The 12,408-nt window shown below is 32.8% G+C and overlaps 1 long non-coding RNA gene across 1 annotated transcript; it reads right to left on the bottom strand.

Annotated features, from left to right (window-relative positions):
• Window positions 1–10,112: 10,112 nt before the first annotated feature.
• Window positions 10,113–11,937, bottom strand: LOC130936452 (uncharacterized). Its single transcript, XR_009068115.1, has 3 exons — window positions 11,552–11,937; window positions 11,321–11,462; window positions 10,113–11,166 (listed from the first exon to the last, which is right to left on the bottom strand). It is a non-coding gene; the product is annotated as an uncharacterized LOC130936452 (long non-coding RNA).
• Window positions 11,938–12,408: the final 471 nt, after the last annotated feature.

The following is a 12,408-nucleotide window of genomic DNA, read 5'->3' as shown; positions in this document are numbered from 1 at the left end:
TGAAACATTGAGTGCTCTCTGATTTTGCTCCTCCCACCCACAACTTGAGTAATTGTGGGATTCATCAAAGTATGGATCATTCTGTGGTTCTAGGGAGCAACTTTCCATGAATTTATTGAAAGCACTCTCAAGTGATGATGTCTTCTGATGAGCAAAACCTATATCATTAAAATCTCCTTGGTTTTGACCTTCCTAGCCACAATATGAATAGTTGTCATAATAATATGGGTTATTTTGTCGTTCTGGGGGATATCTCATTTCACTTGATTGTTCACACTCTTGTTGATATTCCCAGACACCATTAGGATAATGACATAAATCATCTTGTGGTGGTGGGTAATATCTCATGTAATCTGTTTGATCATCTTGTGGCTCTGAAGCATATCCCCATTGATTGGATTGCTCAGAATCTGTGATTTCTTGGGAATATTTCCAGCCATCATTAGAAAGTCATTTGGTGATGGTGGGTAGTATCCCATAGAATTTGTTTGATCACATGATGAATAAAACTCCATTTGAATTTTACAAGACACAATCACCAAAGAAAATTGAAATTCATGTCTCAGATGAGAATTTCTTAGTAAGGCAAAAACACAAACACCTAAGTATCAGCAGATAATAGAAAATTTAAAGAACTTAAATGACAAAAATAAAGAAAATGCTTAATCTAGACTTATCACCCACTTAATCATTGTTGATCTAAATCAATCCCCGGCAACGGTGCCAAAAACTTGATGGGGTGAAAATTAGATTTCCACACAAACTAATCGACAAGTGTACCGGGTCGCATCAAGTAATAATAACTCACAAGAGTGAGGTTGATCCCACAAGGATTGATGGATCAAGCAACTTTAGTTAGATGATAAATTTAGTTAAGCTAATGTTGATGAATTGGATGAAATCAAACTGACAGAATGTAAATTGCAGAAGAAATAAAGTGCAGAGAATAAATTTGCAGAAATTTAAAGAGCAAGAAACATAAATTACAGCAAATGTAGAGGGATTGGGTGCAAGAAAATTAAAGAAAGCAGTAAATCAAAGCAGGAGTAAGCGACAGAAAGAAAGACTCATCAGGAATTAGAGATATCACAATCCATAATGAATCAAATGGGTCTCAACTTCCTTCTCAATCATATGAATAGATCTATGGTAGATTGAAATTGATTGGATCCCAATTCCTTGGCAACCCAATCTCTCTAATCATAATCAATCTTGCCAATTCCTTGATCTAATTGTCATGAGAAGAGGTTAAGCATGTTCTCTCATCCATAAGCCACACAAATTCTTAGGATCTCAATTCCTCCCGAATGGTGTTGATCAAGAGATTTATGAGAAACAGAGCTTCAGTTCTAATTTTCATGATTCCCCTTCCGAGGCTCACATGGAAATTCACATATTCAAACCCCCTTCCGGAGTGAATGGATCTCAATCAAAGCAGAAGTTATTTCTTAGCTATCCAGATGAATTGAGAAGAAGAAGAATTTCAGTTAATTCATGTGAATCATAACAGAGCTCCTCCCCCTAATGAGTTGGGGTTTAATGGATCATAGCTCAAAGAACAAATGCAGAAAATATAAATTGCAGGAAATTAAATCAAGCTCAATGGGAACAGAAATGTAAAATTGGCAGAGATGAAAAGTGCAGAAGAGAATTGCAGAATTGAAATTGTATAAAGCTGAATTGAATTCAATACTGAAATGTAAAAATTGTAGAAATGTAAAAGTGTTTGCAAGAGCCTTCTACTCTACTCCTACTCCTACTCCTACTGCTACCTACTACTAATGCAGCCTACTGTCTCCTCCTAACTAACCGTCCCCCTTTTGAAATGAAACTGATGCCTTTATATAGGCTTTCCTAAATGACAAATGAAATTGGAATTGAAAACAAATTACAATTAAATGAAAATCCTATTCTAGATGCCCCTTGTGCCTTTGCTTGAGTGATCTGAGTGGGCTTTGCTTGCTGTAATTTAAATGGGCTCAGAATGAAATTAATTGAGCAGAAATGCACTTCCAGGAGAGCGTAGCGTTCATTTGGAGAACGGAGCATTTGGGCACCCACACGTATGCGTGCTATACGCTTGCGCGTCCCTGGTATTTTGGCTCATCGACGCGTACGCGTCATCCATGCATACGCGTCCCTTGCAACGTTCACTAAATGAACGTAGCATTCATGCAACGAATGCTACCCATGCGTACGTGTCATATACGCGTACGCGTGGCCCTTCATAGATGCTCCCTCGACGCGTGCGCGTCATGTATGCGTGCACGTCGATTCCAAATCTTCAATCCCAAATTCGAAACTTGGTTGAAATCGCTCACTTAGATAACGTAGCATTCTCTATGCCAATGAACGCTAGTCACATCCACGCGGACGCGTCATATACGCGTACGCGTTGCTGACTCTTCTCTGCTTCTTTCTTTTCTTTGCTTCTCTTCATCTATCATTAATCAAACACATACATCAAAGCCTTGCCAAATCATAAGATATTGCATCATTCATAATATCAACTAAATCTTGCAAAAATCTCATGATAATGCATAAAATTAACAATGTTTAATTGAATCAAGACAAACATGAAATTCTTATTCAAACACTTACTTATGGCCTAAGAAATGCATGAAAATTAAGTAAAAATAGATAAAAATTGCTAGTAAAACATGCACAAGATGACTTGTCATCAATAGTTCTATTGAACCAATGTGACAAGTTGTGTCTTCAATTTAAAGTTTTTGGCTCTAATAGTAGGCATGATGATCCTACTTCCACATTTTTTTGGGTTGGAATTAATGTAAGTCCCAAGAGTCTTTGTAGGTGAATTGGCATCATTATTCATGTTATCAGCCATGTGTGGTTCTGAAAATTCTTCCACAACCACTTTTTCAATCTCTTCCTCGATTCTTTGGTTTCTAGCTTATTGTTTCTACCATCAAAGACAAAAATAATTAAAAAAAATTAAATTAGAATTCCTTTTACAGTATCGAAAGTGATTTTCAGAGGAGATAAATCAAAAACAGTAATAAGAAAAAATAACAAGGCCTAATCTAGGATTTATATATATCTATGTATTTCAAAGATATTAATCAAATTCTTTGTTCTCATCATTAAAAGCTCACGACGCTCTCTCTTTCTCTTTAATCTTAGCATCAAATTTTATTTTCATATGTTATATAAAATTATGATGAAAGAAAAGATAATTATGACATCTTACCCTTATCTCTCTTTGTAAAACAACGTTCTCCCCCTCTCTCTCTTTGATCTTAATCATAAAAATTTTCACTTTCACATTATATAGCAAAAAAAAATAAAATTTATAAAAGAAAGACATGAAAATTATCCAAATGTTTTACTTGTATTTTTAGGATGCATGAACGTTGACCTTTCTCTCTCATTCATCATTATTATCACTATTATTTCCTTACTATAAGACACGTATAAGACTTGGAATAAAAGAAAGAAAAAGAGTAAAAAAAAAAATAGGTTGCACTGAAACAAAGAAAAAGAGAGTTCATATGTTCATATTAATATGAAGTTAAATTTTAGGACAAATCACGTTAATAAATTAAATGTCACTCAGTATTATTTGAATGTTTTAAATTATAAAATATAACGTTAAAGTCTCAAAATATATTTTTATAAAAATTTAATTGACTGAATTCGATTTAATGAAACACATAGTAAATCGAATTCATTGGATTCGAATTAGGTGAAAAAGTTGTTGAATGAAAATCAAATCAAATGGATTCGAATTATGTTCATAGATAAAATGCAAATAAATCGAATGTAAAGAATTCGATTTGAATATAGATATAAATCAAATTAAAAAGATTCGATTTAGCCGACGGATAAAACGTCCAAACTAATTCGAAACCATTGGATTCGATTTCATGGTTTTGTAAATCGACCTCATTGTTTCAATTTACATGTATTCAACGTCTTCTATAATTCAAATCTAATAGATTCGATTTGCATGGATCTTGGCTATATATACAAATCGAATTCATTTCATTTGAACTAGGAAATCCACATACCCCACACCCAACCCCACCACCCAAATTCGAGAAATCTCTGAAAGCAAACCAGGAATAACTGAATCTGCACAAATGGAGGACGATCCGAATCGTATGTATCGACTAGATGGAGTCGCGCATATTACTGGTGCCGTCCACCTCGAAGTTAGGAATTTTTTTTAATTAATTAGTCATTGTAGTTGGTTAGAAATGTTAGTTTGGGATTATTAAACGAAAAACAAAAAGAAGATATTTGAATTTAGTTCATGTTAGAATTAGTAAGTTATTAACTATAGAGTTAGGTTAACTATAGATTTTTTGAGTGTGTTAATAAAAAAATAGATTTTTTTTTTACTTGTGAGGCACTTACGCAGTTGTTGTGTACCCGTGGAGGACTGTATGCCGTATTTTTTTTTATACCTTGAAGATTGGATCATGAATTATGAAGTTATTAGTGTTTTTATCTATGAAAAATTGGTAGGTGTAATTGTAAACATGTTTTTAAAGTTAGCACATGCAATGTCTTTGGTAGTTAGTCATTTTTGTGCATTGAACAGTTTTTGTGATGATTGTGAGAACGAATTTTCTATTGTTATACAGTTCCATTGATGCATCAGTAGCATGAGATGGCAACATGGTACAATGTTGGATGATAGGATCGTTCCGTACTTGCAGATGATCGGTTTGTACCATCTTGCAAGACTGAATGAGATTTGGTTTTGATTGGACGAGCCATTGGTCAGCGCATTCGTTGAGAGATGGCGGTCTGAGACGCATACCTTCCACATGCCGTTTGGGGAGTGCACGATTACCCTCCAGGATGTAGTGTACCAACTCGGGCTCCCGATCGACAGTCAATATGTTAGCAGATGCCTGACAAACTTTTCACAATATATACAGGGTGGCCGGCCAGCGTGGGTGTGGTTTGAGGAGCTGCTAGGGGTATTTTCTCCTGCAAACTACATCGACAAGTTCACCTGTTGTGCTTATCTGATATGACTAGTATACCCGGTTGAGGCGTCACATGAGCCCGAAGGTGAGAAAGAAAGAATGACCACGACTCTGCATTCTCACCTTTTACAAGTGCAAAAGCAATAGGAATGATGTTGGAGTTGTCGTCCTGTGCAATTGCGACAAGCAGTGTACCGCCGTATTTTCCGTATAGGTGGGTACCATCCACACTGACCGTATTTTACATTGTGTCTTTGTTATAATTCTGAAAACCGAATTAGATCGGTCGATTCAATCGGGTTGACCGAAAATCGGTCACTAGGCTGGTCCGGTTAATATCATAAACCATCTGACAAAAAATCAGTCAGAAAATCGGTCAAATCGACGGTTAACTGATGAACCGCCTGAATTGGCCGGTTTTTTAAAGGATTTCAGTTATGGTATCCCATCTAAATAGCGTCGTTTTATAGGTTATAAAAAAAATCCTAAATGACTACCCAAGACCTGCAACCCACTCCCACCCCCTCTCGGCCTCTCCTCTTTGAAACTGAAGAAAGTTTCAAAAGAAATCCTAGCCACCCACAACCACCCAACCCATAGCCACCGTAGCCCCCCAAAGCCTCACATTGTTGTCATCGTAGAACCCTTCTCTCCTTCCTCTCTCTGTTGCCCTCTTTATCTCTCTGTCGCTGCATCGCTGCTCCTCGCCGTGGTCGTCGTCATCGGTTCTTTACTCTTCGCCGTTGTCGTCGCGGCTTCTCTGCTTCTCGTCCTGGTTCGTCGCTGCTTCTCCCTTCCTACCCTGCATCGTTTCTGCTTCTCTCCTCCTCGTCGTTTCTGCTTCTCCCTTCCTTGCTAGCGTCGTTTCTACTTCTCTACTCCACACCATGTCTCGCCGTCCCTTTTTTTCAAAACTCCATACCATATATTTGGGGAGTTCATTATCACGATTTCTAAATTAAAAGGTAGGAATCAAATTTAATACTCAAATTTGAATTTGACCCAATTTTTTTTCCTTCTCATTCAAGAAAGACAAAAAGAGTTCGGGATAGCAAACATTCTCTATGGCCAAATTTTTCGTGTGGTATCTCGCAATCGCAGTTTATCTCCATGGCCAAATTTTTCAAATTTTCAACCCTCAGGTCTCAAGTCTCAGACTAACTCTCTCTGACTATATTCCTCTGAAATTTAAAATTCATTCTGAATATGCATATAATGTATTATTGATGATTCTGAGTTTGGAGATATTAATTTTTTGAATTTTTATTTGAATTATATATGTTGATGAATTATAAATTCAATTGTTTAATTCATTAATTCTTTTGAGATTGATTTTTAAATCCAATCCGTTATACTTGTTATTTTAGTAAATTGTTGTTTCCTGTTATTGATTCAAAATAGAAACATTGTCATAATTCTATATTGAGTTGTTTATGCTGATTTTTTCTGATTTTGGATTAGTGATTCTGGTTGCTAATTTTCTGATTCTGAATTGTTGATGGTGCTATGGTGTATGCTTCATTGCATTGTGCTAGCCTGCTGAAATTTTTCTGATTTTAAGATGTGTATGGTTTGATTTTGATTGCTTAGCTGCATTGTGTTTATGTTGGAATTTTTTTGTTTATGCTGTTTTTTTTCTATTTTATTGTTGATTATTTGTGAATTTTTAATCATAATCTATAAAAAAATGTAAAATTTTAAAATTTATTTGCTTAAAAATTATTAAATTTAAATATTTAAAATTATGTATTAAACTTTTTATAATTTTATCATATTAGGGCAATGTACTAAAATAAATTAAATGAGAGAAACCTTTACCTGATTGCAGCAAATGGAATTTCCTTACGTGAGTGTCCTGTTTTCTTTATTATATAAACCGTGGGAGCTAACAACGGTTTTGGATTTGTTGATAAATCGTGGGAGCCTTGGAGGTTTTTCACTTGGAAAAGTTTGAGCATAAACCTTGGCTGCTCACCACGGATTATGAAGGAAAATTGTTAGCCATAAACCGTGCTTGAAAAAGAAACTCTGAACATAAACCCCTCCTGGCTACCACGGTTTATGCTTTCTTATTCCTATTTTGCATAACTTTCAATCACTTCGTCTTCTTTCTTATTCCATTCTCTTTTTTCAGCTATTTGTCTACTTTTATTAATTTTTTTATCTCTTTGCATCTTTTTTTATTTATTAAATTAATTATGTATTACTTTTATTTTTATCTCTATAAAATTGCAAGAAAAAATGACTCATAATTAACCATGCAAAAAATTTCTCTCAATCTTTGTGCTTTGATCCAGTATAAATAAACATCTTTTATACTATCACAAATTGTTAAAAAAGTTATAACCACTTTTTTTATAGTTACCATAAAAATGGAGGAATTTTTGGCATGGTTAATTATGAGTCATTTTTCTTGCAATTTTATAGAGAAAAAAATAAAAGTAATACATAATTAATTTAATAAATGGAAAAAGATGCAAAGAGATAAAAAAATTAATAAAAGTAGACAAATAACTGAAAAAAGAGAATGGACTAAGAAAGAATACGAAGTGATTGGAAGTTATGCGATATAGGAATAAGAAAGCATAAACTGTGGTAGCCAGGAGTGGTTTATGTTCAGAGGTTTTTTTTAATAAACCGTGGTGAACAAGCACGGTTTATGGCTAGCAATTTTCCTTCATAATCCGTGGTGAGCAGCCACGGTTTATGCTCAAACTATTTCAAGTGAAAAACATCCAAGGCTCCATGGTTTATGAACAAATTCAAAACCGTTGTTAGCTCCCACGGTTTACATAGTAAACAAAACAGGACACTCACGTAAGAAAATTTCATTTGTTGCAATCAGGTAAAAGTTTCTCTCATTTAATTTATTTAAGTACATTGCCCTATATTTAATTAAACTGGTTGAATTCTGATTGAACCCTGATTAAACCTTTGAACCATTGAACCAATCACTTTACCGATTCATTAATTGGTTCATTTCTCACAATCTTGGTCTTTGTATCTTAGCTTTAAAGAAAAACACAAAATATATGTATTTTGTGTGTATCTATGTACCGTCATATACAAACAAACATAGTCTTATTGACACTATAATTAATTTTTAGAAGATAACTACTTGGATTTTTTTTAAATATTTTTTTAAATAAATATTTTAAATATTTTATTTATTAATATAAATAATTTAAACAATTTATATTTTTATATTCTATTATTTATTTCGTTTACAATGTAAACGAATTAATTATGAATATATCTCGTTTACAGTATGCATAAATTTTTAAACACGTAAAATATGTGCACACGTAATAAGTGAAAGTTGCCCATTTCAGATATTCCATTTACAGTATAAATGAGATATTTATAATTAATTCGTTTATATGATAAACGAGAAATATGTTTATTTATAAATAAAAGAATATAATTTGTATAGGTATAAAAATAAATTTTTTAAATAATAAAAAATATTAATTTAATTTAAACTTATTTTAAAAATAAAAATTAATATATTTTGTTATTATTTAGATCAAATAAATCATGTAAAATTTAGATATAATATAATTTAAATTAAAAATAAAAGAAAATTTGGTAGTAAATTGATACCGATGCATTCAAGAGATCTCATTTCTAGGAAAATAACGGCAAGTTGTTTTTATTTACCACATTGCAACATATCTTCAATTTTTAAATCGTTAATTTTTTTCTACAAAATTAAATAAACCTTTAAATGGCCAACCTTCCCAATTGCAATTGGTACTAAAAAAGAATAGTTAATTTGAGTTTGCAATATACAATTTAATTTGAGTACTAATTGAAACTGGTTACACTACGTGTACAATTTAATTTTATACCACGTTATCAATTTGAACTAAAACTAATATCTTAATTAGTATTTAAAAGAACATATAAAAAAAATTTAATCGTATACAATGTTACAATGTTATCTTCCAAATTTTGTTTGTTGTATGACCATTATTACGTTAGGAATGTTAGAAAAAATAAAAAATTTATAAATATGAAAAAAATAAATAATTATTTATATCTATAAAAGATAAAAATGCTGACATATATATCCACATCAAATTGAAATTAAATTTGTATAATACTTTTTGTGTGATAAAAGTACCCTATTTTTAGAGGGTTAGAGTGCCACGTAAGGTACTTTTCTCACACAAAAAACATCTTGCGTGAGTACAAATTTAGTTTTGATCTACTGTAAATATATATATCAGTATTTTCATCTTTTATGAATACAGTTGATCATTTTTTTTGTGACTAAATGATCATTTAAATTAACTGTTTAATTATTAAAAATATCTTGCAACGTAGTACACAAAAACCACTTATTATAAATGGAAACACAATAAAATTAAAAATAGGTATTAATGACTTTTTTTTGTGGGATACAATTCATTTGCTGTTATTTTGTTAAGAATTAAGTCTCGTGAATGCAACGGTATCAATTTATGATTAAATTTTATCTTTTTAATTTAAATTATATTATATTTAGATTTTACTTGTCAATCGATCTATTCAATTTAAATAGTAACAAAATATATCGATTTTTGTTTTTTAAATTGATCAAAATCAAATTATTAATATTTTTATTTATAAATACTCATATCTCATTTACAGCATAAACGAAATAATTATAAGTGTATCTCGTTTATAATGTAAATAGGTCAGCTTCCACGTGTTCCGTTGAATTTGAACTAGATAATCATAAGAGTTTAAAAAGTATATTTTGTCTTTTTTTTTACTAAAGATAGGAGATTCGAACCCTTTGAATCTGCGACTCTTAATTGAGTATGGAAAGACTATGTCATTTGAGTTATAACTCATTGGCAAAAGTATATTTTGTCTTATTTAAATAAAATAATCTAATTTAATAATATTTTTTATTTTTCTAATTTAGATCCAAGCGCCATAATGTCTTATTTAAGTCCGAACTCTGATTCACCAATTTCGCGAATTTGAATCACATAAAAAGTTCGAAAAATTATTTATTAAGTATAGAAGTTTTTTTTTCTAATAGGAAAAAAAAAAGTGACTCCTCCCTCCCCATAATGTCTTAGTTTTCTTTATTTACATTTGGTGGCTTACATGTTCCTTTTTTTTTTAATGTGTCCCAGAAAATTGGTTTTCACATTCTACCTTCTTTAACAAAATTTTTGCCTTCAAAATTTTAGTTATGCATAAGAAGAGGTCAAGAGGGCGATTTTCTCTATCAACCCTGAAGCTGCCCCTAAGGATGATGGGTTCATCGCAAAATTCAATCAATCCTATATGGGGTAATTAAATTAGACGTATGTTGAGCAGTTAAAATTTCTGAGGGAGGTAAGATGTTATGCAATTTTAGTCATACTCATACATGCCTTATTCCAAAGACATAGAATGCTACTAATATGAGTCAAATTAGACCCATTAGCTTTAGTACAGTCTTTCACAAAATTATATGTAAGGTGTTAGTGCACAAGTTTTAACTTTTAACCCCTGATGAAACAGAGTGCATTCATGCAGGGAAAGACTCATTAGTGATGATGTGATGATGCCGCATGAATGTATGCATTTTTAAAAAAAATAAAAGCAATGGTGGTTTTGATATGTCGCTTAGGCTTCATATGAGCAACGCGTATGATCAGGTGGAGTGGAGTTTTGTGTGGTATGCGATGAAAAAAATTGGATTTCTGTAATAAATAAATTGATTAGATGAAAAGATGTGTATTCTTATTCTATTATAGTGGAAGGATTATCTTCTGGCCTTTTCAAGCCAAGCAAAGGGCTTCGCCAAAGTGATCCCCTCTTTCCTTACCTATTTCTATTCTGAACAGAAAGACTATCCTATTTGCTCCACAACGAGATCAGAGTAACTAGAGTAGGTTCTCATCTATCAATCATCTTCTCTTTACAGATGACTATATCCTATTCTGTAAGGCTACACAATAAAGTAATGAGAATCTACTACATACCATCCAGCAGTACAACGATACTCGTAGACAAATTGTCAACCACAAGAATAAGTACTTTTGTCTAATCTCTTTTATGGAAGCACAAGCTAGAAATAGGTCGTCTTGGACATGGTAGAGTCTTCTTGAGGGAAGGAAGGTGTTGGAGGAAGGACTAAAACGGGAGATCGGTGCTCAGAGCCCTGTGAGAATCCAGGAGGATCCTTTGTTTAGATCAATGCCACCATTTAAATTGCCGCCTGGTGAATGTAACAATGAATATCTTACTTGGGTTATACAGCTGGTGAATAACTCGAGAAATTGGAACGAACAGATCCTCATAGAAAATCTCACAACAAGGACAACAAATATGATCTTCTAGACTCCAATTAGGGAAGGAGAATATACAATTACCTGGTTCCTGTCGCCCTGTCGGAATTGGAAGAATACACAATTAGCTCAGGATATGCTATAGGCATTCCAATTTTATCACTCCCCTATGGAAGCCCCACATCAGCGCCACTAAGAGAAGCAAGTCTGGGACAGTGTATGGAACCTACAAGCTCATCAAAGAGTTAAGTCTTCCATGTGGAAGTTTAATCAATGAAGGACTAATAGTAAAATTGAAGATTCACTCTCAATTACCTCACTTTGATGAAGTCTGTTTGAGACGCAACGCAGCACCTGAGAGCTTGCTCCATGCTGCCGTATTCTGCCCAGAAGTGGAGGAATCCTGGAATGCTTTACCGTTGGCCACTTCAATCCCTCGGACCAAAGACCTCAATGCTTGGTAATGGTGGAAGGAATTGATGGAATCTCGTACCCAGCCAGATTTCAAGCGAAGAATGGCGCAAGAAAGCTATCTCTTATGAGGTGTCTGGCTGATCGAAATGTTGCAATGTTGAAGGCAGGACCAAACGCCTTGGGGAAGTTCGGACTCAGGCCTTGGAGATGACGGAAGAGTTCTTCAGACACAACCTTCAAGTTTGAAGAGAATGAACATGCTAAAGCTACTTTACCTTTCCTTTTCTCTCTCGGTCCCCCTAAAATTTTCTATATTAATGTTTGTTTTCTTGGAATACACCCTCTTTTCTCTATGCTAAGTCCACCTGGACAGTTGTATTGAAGCTATTCAATTGCAATAAAAATATACCTTTGAAAAAAAAATATAAATTAATTAATAAATTATTAAAATATAAAAATAATTATTATTTTAATATAAAAGCAAAATTAAAAAATACTTATTATAGAATAGAAAATAATAAGATTTTAAACAATTATTCAAATATACCAAATCAACTAATTTAACCAATAATCTAACCGTTAATTAAATTAGGGATCTAATAATCTAGTATTCTTAGTGGGTCAATTACCAGTTTAATTTTTATGATTATATTCGAAAGTACTAGAGAATACATCTGTAAGTAATCTATTGCAAACCAAACTGATATAGGATATGAGAAGGATAAACTTAATGTTTAAAAATCTCAAAACAAAAATCT

This window comes from Arachis stenosperma, chromosome 6 (assembly GCF_014773155.1).
Source record: "Arachis stenosperma cultivar V10309 chromosome 6, arast.V10309.gnm1.PFL2, whole genome shotgun sequence".
NCBI lineage: Eukaryota > Viridiplantae > Streptophyta > Magnoliopsida > Fabales > Fabaceae > Arachis > Arachis stenosperma.
Note: the sequence above shows the minus strand (reverse complement) of the source record. Positions and strands in the feature narration are given on the sequence as shown.